Source organism: Silene latifolia, chromosome 4, assembly GCF_048544455.1.
Source record: "Silene latifolia isolate original U9 population chromosome 4, ASM4854445v1, whole genome shotgun sequence".
In the NCBI taxonomy this organism is placed as follows: Eukaryota; Viridiplantae; Streptophyta; class Magnoliopsida; order Caryophyllales; family Caryophyllaceae; genus Silene; species Silene latifolia.
In genome coordinates, this window is record NC_133529.1 from 52876063 (window position 1) to 52884257 (window position 8195).

At 38.2% G+C, this 8195-nt stretch overlaps 1 non-coding gene across 1 annotated transcript; it reads right to left on the minus strand.

Moving 5' to 3' along the window:
* Positions 1 to 7792: 7792 nt before the first annotated feature.
* Positions 7793 to 7899, minus strand: LOC141653983 (small nucleolar RNA R71). The gene has a single exon (XR_012547568.1). It is a non-coding gene; the product is annotated as a small nucleolar RNA R71 (small nucleolar RNA).
* Between the last annotated feature and the right edge of the window lie 296 nt (positions 7900 to 8195).

Sequence of the window (8195 nt, forward strand, 5' to 3'; positions counted from 1 at the left end):
TCGACTGGAAACAAGACGAAGCTTTCCCAATAACACGAGTCCTAGAAGGTGATTTTTGACATTTAAGGGCGACACAAAAACAGTCCCAACATGTAGTATACGCCCGTCCTCAAAACTGTCCCACCAGACCCGCCAAGGACAGGCCAAAGTGCAGGCCGCGACTGGTTGCACAAACTGACTGGAAACTCCCTTCTTTGGCGGAAAAACAGGGTACAAAGCAGACCCAACGACCCTATTCTAAGACGGAAACGAAAGTAAAATATAGACGGAACAAAGCGCAATTAAAATCAGAGGCCGGAATCCAAAATCCAGAAGCACCAAACGCATGCAAACGGCCTCATACTCGCTAGTCTACCTCCGACTACCGTATGTCAATATACGACCATTATAATACTGTCACCGAAACTCATTCCCAGAATTTAGTTAACATAAAAGGAAACAATCTAAGTGAGGAAAACATAAAGAATCCAGCTTTAAGGTGAAAGAGTGAAAAACCAAGTACAAGGGACGAAATTTCGACATGGTTGTCGAGTAACCTATCACCGTTACCTCTAACGCTCCTTATTCTTCGAATAAACGGTCCCGAAAGCTTCAGTATCCCACCGGGTCTTCGAAATCTTCAGTAAGGAGCAAGAAAACGAAATGGTTGAGGCAAAATCCGAGACTTTAATAAGACGGCGAAAAACAAAACCATCACAAAAACGAGTCTTTCTTACCTTGAAAGATGAAGGAGGAAATAAGGAGGAGAATGGTGCAAGAATTATGGAAAAAGATTGAGAAATGGAGAAGGGATCCGGGTTTTGAGTTGACGAAAATGGAGTACGGTCCCTGTTTGTTGCTGCTAATTATTGTTGTTGTTTGCAGGTCAGACGAAAAGAGAGGAAAGAAGGAGGAAGGGTGGGGATGCAGAGGACACGGTATCAACAACAATAATAATATAGTAATCCTAATAATATATATATAATATATATAATAATAATAATAATAATAATATATAAAATGTGGGGTGTGAGTGAGTAGGTGTATGAGTGTTGTTGAATTTTGATTGGTCGAGGTTAAGGATAGTCTTACATATGAAAATGTGACGGTCTATAGCTAGACGGAAATTGAGACAGAGATTATTATTATTACCGTCACTATTATTATCCGACCAAAAATATGTATACATTTACTCTTATATAAATTTTGCCTCAAAAATATAATTTAATAATACGTATTTTTATAAAAATGAGCTTTTATATAATACGTTCATAAAAATCGCGTTCGAGATAAAATTAATCAAATTGAATAATCCAAAATTATAAAATAAAATAGTCAAACGGTTTAATAAATTTTGAATGTCAAAATAGGAAATTCGTGGGTGTTACAGTCCTAGTATTTGTCACCTCTTCACTCGGGACGAGCAAAGGTTCGGTTTGGGGATATTTGATGTGACCATAATTAGCGCATATTTAGCCCCCGAATTAGCCTTGTTCCCATGCTTTTTAGTGCATATTTGGGTCATTTATTGTCTTTAGCTCTTTGTTTTGCATATTCTTTGAGATTTTGATCCCTTGGTAGGAAAGGAGTGCAAATCTTGCATTTTCATGGCAAAACGAGACTAAATTGATTGAATTCAATGACCAAGCATCAAGGAGAGACAAGATTAGAAGGCCTTTGTGCATATTATAGTAGATGAGCAATGTTGAGAAAGGATCCTTGAGTCCCCGAGGAAATCCCCAAGGATTTTATGAAGAAAAGGGAAGAAAAGAAGAAGAAATATTGCTGAGGTACAATCCGAGCGGATTGTCCTGAATCCGTCCGTCCCCAGCACAAGAATCCGTGTGTTTTACTCCAAAGACGCCCGGGTTAGCAGCCACCAGAATCCGCCCGGATTCCTTTGAAGACGTCCGTTTTCCCCCGCCTGAATCTGCCCGTCCCGACTCCAATACGCACGGATTCCAGTACAGCGAATTTTCGTCTTCTCCAAGCTACAAAGAAAGAAGCCCTTCCTTCGAAAAATACCGGCTCCTCCCTGCTCAATCTAAAAAGTGTAATTACTAGTTTAGCCCTTAGTTAACCCTAATGCATCCCCCTAATTTCCACTATAAATACCCCATTAGTCTAATTAGAAGAGCATGTTCTTCTTATCAAATATTAGAGTAATTAATATCAATCAAATCTCTCTTTAGTTTTGTAATCAACAATTAATCAAGTTTTAATACAAGTTTTATTTCCTTAATCTCTCTTTTGTTCATCCTTTATTTTGGGTAATTGAAGATTATTTGGGTTATTATTGGGAGATTGACAACCTCTCAATCAAGCATCAAGTACTTCTTTTATTCTTTGCATTATTATTGGAATCATTAGTAGGTATAATTCTCTTAATCCCTTTTTAATTATTGTTAATTACTTTCATTTATTCATCATGTTTCCTTTTGTTGGTATGATTGACAACCTTGCTAGCATGATCAACATGATAATGAGTGAGTAGTGACCTAGATAGGGTTAATGGGTAATTAGGGGAAACCAACATGGGGAATGATTCATGCTTAAATTAATATGCTTTCATGATTTATTTGCTTGCTTGTTTTGATCTCAACTCATGCACATGTTATGTTTGATGAAATGTGAGCCTATGAATCCTTGCATTTTTTACCCATCACCTATCTTTTCAATGAGACTTGTAAGACATAAACCAACTCGAGTCTCATTAGACCATGCATGTTGTTGAGTAGGGAAGATTAAGTCGACTTGTAGGTGTTGTACAATCTAATCGATTCGGCTCCGGGACCCAAACTTTCCTAGGATTGTAAGATATAACCCAACTCAATCCATCACAACAATAATTGCTTTCTTATAATTTGAGAACATGTTTGTATGATCAATTCCCATGATTCCCCTATGACCCCATGACACCCTAGTGCTTTTTATCAATTGTTTACAACCTTTTTATTTCATCTTGCTTATTTATTTCCATTGCTATTTTAGTTTAGTGACCTTCTACATCAACCCAAATTGTGACACCCCTAAGGCACCACTAGTTTCAATAGAAATCTCATCTCAATTCCCGTCCCTTGGGATCCGACCTTTACTTGCCCCTTTACTAATTGTAGAGTTGTTTATGAAGCTATAAATTGTGTTTTGATTCGGACGTGACCCAACGACAACATCTATTCAATTGTGAACACGAAACGGACCGATCATTTCTTCTTCGAAATCCCGTCTTTGAGCGTGCTTTTGACGTAGATCAAATAAAGCTTGTAATTTTTGTAATTTTAATTATTGTAATTCATTTATCGTAATTATTATTATGTATGATTTAATTGTATGGCATTCACATGAATTGAATCTAATATTTACTTCGACCAAATTGTTTGCTAAAACACGTATTAACCGACATAGTCTAATTTCACATGCTAGGATTAATCCGTATTTGTTGGATTGCATGCATTACATCGACGACATATCAAATATGAACGATTTCTCTAATCATTAGTAGAGGTCGTTATCGAGGCGGGCGGGATTAGGTGTTCGAATTAAAGAACTCCCTAATACGTACCCTCACCCCTTACTCCAGCTATCTCTGGACATCCGTGTCCATTGGCATATCGAGAGTCATTCTATACATAGAATGCTAAGAGTAATGATATCTTAGTGTTCATGTCATTACTTTGTGTCTCGACATGGCACGAGGTATTCAAACGGTTTCCAATTTTTGGACAATAAATTGGTGGCGACTCCACAAATGCAGGCTCATTCAACCTTCACCGGTTTCAATACCTCACAAATCGGTAACGGCCCATGACGTACTTTGGCAAACCAAGATTCCGTGGGAGAATTGTCGTCGCCTCAAAACCACAATGCGCGGGTGGCCCATGTCCACAGTTTGGCGACTCCGCTAGGGATGATACACTTACGTGTTACCCAGGTGAAACTTGAACAAGGTTAGGAAATAGTTTATACGATACAGTTGTCGATTTTCATTACTTGACCTTCTTAGGTCATTTTATTTGGTCTTCCTATGCCCTAAACCAACCCGTTCGACCCATCGTCTCGTCCGGACGGTCCAAATTCCTATCTAGGCCTAAAGATGGATAACGATTGACGTCAACCATACTGCGGTACATACTCATGTTTGTATCGAGAGCTTTCACTACTCGAGGAAATGGACTAGGAACCGACCTTACTAATGTTTGGCACTGACCTCTCCACAGACCCGGGTTCGATTGCTTGGTATGGCAACCCACCTTTTTAAGCCAAAACCCTTTAAATGCACTCAGCATACCGATCTAATGCCCATATGTATGTTTGTATCATATACGTGATCACCATTTGTAAACAAAACCGTGACGAAATTTTTTTCAAAATATAAAAATTTTCAAAAATGGCCTAAAACAACGCAAAATAAGCCGAAACTTTGTCGAGTCAAACATCGGGCCTTAAACCCATTTCAAAACTCACTTCGAGTCAGCACTCCTACAACTACACTATAGTTGTCTAGGAAAAACATTTCAAATTTTTTCATTTTCAAATTTCACTTGACATAGTGGCACACAGTCACACACCCACTTCATGAGTCGAGTCTTTTTTGAGTAAGTGTACAAAAATGGTCGATCGTGTTTTGATTCGTCGTCGATTTCTTATCCTCAGTCCAAAATGGTGGGAATTAGTCAGCAGAAAGGATGGATAAAGTCGATTAAGTGGATCAACATTCAAGGAAAACTCTTCAAGGTCACTATTGGAGAGGGATGGATATTCAAAGGAGAACCCGAAGACGATGAATTCGAGTCAGTCGGAATCAGAGTTGGAGTCGGAATCTAAGTCTAGAGAAGTCGCTAGAAAGTCTCCTCCTATCGTCACTCCCCACCCTTTTGTTTCTCCTAGCATAGTATCGCCTAGTAACAGTATCTTGGAGAATGTCCCATCAACTTTCCGGACTTCGCCACTGACTACTGCACAGATGGCGTCTTTGTTTCAGCTATTTTCAAAGATTAATATGAATATCTGATTCTGCTTACTCCTTGTGTTATTCTGAATATAATTCTGTTTATGATTATAATGGAGATGATCCTGACCCAGACTCAATCGAATTACCTCCATATATAATTAAAGAAATACTAGAAGCGGGGGAAGAGGCACCAGTAATGGAAAACACCGAACATATCAACGTAGGAACGGAATTGGAACCCCAAGAACTTAGCATAGGGACGACCCTAGACCCAACTGAAAGGGCCAGTTTCATCAACATCCTACACGAGTTAAAAGACGTCTTCGCTTGGTCTTATAACGACATGCCAGGGATCGACAGGGATTGATGTGACATATATGTGAGCATATTAAGTCCCCGAATTAACCTCGTTCCCATGCTTTCTAGCATATATTAGGGTCATTTCTTATCTTTAGTTTCCCATTTTTCATATTCATTGAGGTTTTGTGTCCTTGGTAGGAGAGGATTGCTAGCCATGCATTTATGGAGCTAATTGGATCGCATCTAATGATCAAGCATCGAAGAGGAGACCGACACTAGAAGCCTAACAAAATAAATTAAGTGAAATGGTCAATGATGAAATATTCGTGCATCCCCAAGACAATCCCCACAGATTGTTAGGGAGCCAAGAACAAGGGAAGAACCCTGTACCAGGATCCGAGCGTCCTAAGTTCAGGACGAGCATCCCAGAGCAAGGATCCGAGCGTCTCGATGCCAGCCCGAGCGGATCACCTTACAGGACCAAACGTGCTTCAGGCCAAGATGCGCGGATTCCCTTGGGAGTTGTTGCATGATTCGCGCATGTCCCTCGGGAGTAGCAAAATTATCAAGCTTCTCTTAGAGTCTTAATCGTCATTTAAGACCTTAGTATCCCTAATCCTTGTATTTAATTTTAGTATAAATACCTTATTGTACTACCTAGATTATCATCTTATTACAATCTTATCATAATCAATCTCTTAATTTAGTCTTAATCAAAGTTATGATACACATTTCAATATTAGTCACATCTTAATCATTCATTAATCTCTCAATTATTCTTAGTATTAGTTGGGTAATTAGAAATCTCTTAATTTAGTCTTAATCAAAGTTATGATACACATTTCAATATTAATCATATCTTAATCTTTCATTAATCTCTCAATTGTTCTTAGTTTTAGTTGGGTAATTAGAAGATTATTTGGGGTTTATTGGAGGATTGACAACCTTCCATCAATCATCAAGTTTACTTCTTTTATTCTTTACATTATTATTTGGATCATCTCAAGTAGGTATAATCCCTTTTACCTTTGTTTAATTATTGTTAATCACATCATTTATTCATCATGTTTTGCTTTGTTAGTATGATTGACAACCTTATTAGCATGCTAAACTTGATCATGAGTGGGTAGTCCTTTAGCTAGGGTTAATGGGGAATTAGGGGAATCAATTATGGGATTAAATCTATGCTTAAATTAATATATTTTCGTAATTAATTGCTTGCTTGTTGTGATTTCAACCTATGCACATGTTATGTTCGATGAAATGCTAGACTATGAAACCTTGTATTTTTTACCCATCTCTTATCTTTTCAATGAGGCTTGTAAGACATAAACCAACTCGAGCCTTGTTAGACCATGCATAGAGTTGAATAGGAAGAGACTAAGTCGACTTGTAGGTTTTGTAAAGTCTTGATCGACTCGGCTCCGGAACCTAAATCTTCCTAGGGATTGTAAGATATACACTAACTCGATCCCATCACAACAATAAGTGCTTGCTTCTATTTGCGAACATGTTTGTATGATCTATTTCCAAGAATCCCTTTTGAACCCATGACACCCTAGTGCGTTTAATCAATTGTTTACAAACCCCTTTAATTGCTTTAATTTGTTTTCATTAATTTACATCCATCTTGTTGATTAGTTTAGACCACACCTCATCTCAACCCAATTTGTGACACCCTAAGACAAAACTACTTGCAATTGAAATCTTAAATCGATACCCGTCCCTTGGGATCCGACCTTTACTTACCACTCTACTAAGAGTAGTTTGTGAAGATATAAATATTGTTTTGGTTAGGTAGCGATAACGACAAAGTACATCACACTTAAAGCCGAACCAAAACTAGCGCCGCTACCGGGGACGGTGTTCAATTGATTTGATTTTCGTTAATTGTTTTTAGTTGTGTCTTTCTTTACCTTGGGGAAGTCAATCTCCTCAAGGTTATTCTAATTGTTTTCTAGTTGTTTGATATTTTGCATGACTAGGAGATCACAAGGTAATTTATTACCTATTGATTTCGAGATTAAAAGGACCTTAACCAACAATAGAAGAGTTGCTAGAGGTACTTCAAGAGTTGTAGGAATTGGAGAGATTGTGGACATTCAACCAAATAACATTGAGTTTGTCAACCCTTTTTCAAGAGAAGGAGAGGATAACCCAATTTCAAACCAACCACAAAATCAACCCACAATGCCTAAATTTTCATCTCAATCCGTACCAACCAAGTAGAACCTACCAAACGGTACTCCTACACCACCACATTTACCAGTAATTTTGATGGCCAAATCCGCATTCATACAATTAGTTGAGAGAAGTAAATTTGGAGGGATGCCTAGTGAAGATTCTCATTTACATATGGAGACTTTTTGCGACTATTGTGATGCAATTTCTCAAACCGGAGTTACTCAAGACCAAATCCGATGGGTATTGTTTCCTTTTTCTTTAATCGGTACCACAAAGCAATGGTTGAAGAGCCTAAACAAGGCTACCCTTGGTATTTATTCATGGAAGAAGTTAACACTTGCCTTCTTCAAGAAATTCTATCCTCCGGAGAAGACTAATATGTTGAGAGCCCAAATCACCGGATTCAAGCAAAGGGATAAAGAATCATTATATGAAGCATGGGAAAGATTTAAGGACACTTGTCGTTCTTGTCCGCATCATGGACTTAGTGAGTGGTTCCTTGTTCAATAGTTTTGAAACGGTTTATATGAAGATTCACGTAATGTGCTTAATATGTGATCCAATGGGAGGTTTACCGAAGTTGATGACAATCAAACATGGGCCAAAATCGAGGAGATGGCGGTTCATAATTCCCAATATAGTAGGCCTCGAAAGGCCACTAGAGGAGGAAAGCATGAGGTAGATTCAATTACACAATTGGGTGCTCAACTAAGTGCTCATATCGACACCATCAATTTGAAGTTTTATAAGGCTATAGCTAAGCTTGATGAAGCTTCAAAAT